Source organism: Myotis davidii, unplaced genomic scaffold (genome assembly GCF_000327345.1).
Source record: "Myotis davidii unplaced genomic scaffold, ASM32734v1 scaffold205, whole genome shotgun sequence".
In the NCBI taxonomy this organism is placed as follows: Eukaryota; Metazoa; Chordata; class Mammalia; order Chiroptera; family Vespertilionidae; genus Myotis; species Myotis davidii.
In genome coordinates, this window is record NW_006297573.1 from 3,593,032 (window position 1) to 3,594,679 (window position 1,648).

Genomic DNA, 1,648 nt, shown 5'->3' on the forward strand with positions numbered 1-1,648 from the left:
ACTGCTCCTGTGTTCTCTCTTTTTGTTATTTATTCTGGGCCAGCTTTAGCTCTGGCTCCAGCTCTTAGGCCTTGGCTGCTGAAAGGAGGTTTCTGGGGTTTTGTTTAGCTTCTATATTTGTAACAATGTTTCAAACTACAAGCTCAGAGACCGGCAAAGCAGGCAGGAAACATTGGTTTCCTCCATCACTGAAGCAAGCAAGCCTCATGTTAGTTTCAAGCTGCCTGGCTACCGGCAGCCATCTTGGCTGGCAGTTAATTTGCATATCTCGCTGATTAGCCAATGGGAAGGGTAGCCAATTACCATGTTTCTCTTTTATTAGATAGGATACACACACATACCAAGAGTGTACATTTTCTGAAAGAAGACCAAGTATCCATAGTATTTATCTGATGAGCTTGTTTTATCTTACTGCATTTTACAAGTTTTTTTCCTATAGTGAACCTTTATTAGTGGTGAAATATTTTTTAACTTAAAAAAGTTTTTTTCATCAGAGACCTGTGTACCTGAGACTTTTTTTGATGCCGGTCTCCCAGGCAGGAGATGGGAAAGAGGAAGGGCAGCTAAGTTCATTATTGCAGCTCACTCACAGCAGCGGTTTGAAGGCAGCGGTTTGAAGGCAGTGATTCGTATTACGTCTCCTCTAACGCCCTCACTGCCCTGGCTGGATGGCATGCTGCTCGGGCTGGAGTCCAGGGGCCTGGCACTGGCCTCGAGTCCCCACCTGTTTTCATTCCCGCTTCACCCACGATCTCCTGCCGCCACCTCTGTCCCCAGCCCTCCCCACTCACAGTAATTGACCCATCCTTACTCCATCTCTCTTTCCATTGCCAAGTGAAATGACCACAAACAAGGGGCTAGAAACAGACACGAATTCTTTCAGTATTAAGTCAAAGGAGAGAGGGAAGGGACCACAAGGCTTATTTGTCACTGGAGAGGTATGTGAATGTCAGAGTGTAAGGCTTTTTAACCCATACAGTTAACTCGAGCCAAGAGGAGCTAAACTCTAGGCTCCCGCGTTAGCAAATGAAACAACACATGAATGAAGTCAAACTCACCTTCTCCCTAAGCCCAATAGACTCGCCCTTCTCTTCCTGCCCTTTCTGGAAACGGGGCCATCACTTTTCCAGAAACCTGAGTGTAAAAGCCAGGAGTTACATGTCACTCTTCCCACCATTTTAACACCTGTCCAGTCCTGATGCTTCTGTCTCCAGGATGTTTCTACCTTTTCTCCTTCCCACTGTGGCTTCCCTGCTTCATCCCATTCCCTCTGCTCTCCCCAGAGCATCAGTCTCTCCCGGTTTCCTGCCTCCATTCTGCTCTTTCTCAGCTCATCTGACGTAGATGGTGCTTTCATCCACCTGAGGGCCAGTTCTGACTGCCCTGCAAAAAAAAAAAAAAAATTCGTAAGTTACCCAGTATTTTAGAGAGGAAGGGAGAGGGAGAGAGAGATGGGAACATCAATGATGAGAGAGAATCATTGATCAGCTGCCAGGCCAAACTTCCTACCACTTTCCTCATTTACTATTTAGCTCCTCACAACTGAGAAAAAAAAAAAAAATGACTACTCCTTTCCATAACTATACAACTTACTCAGTTTCCCTTGATGTAGTTTGGTTTCTAATCTAAACCTTTGAGTACATAATTG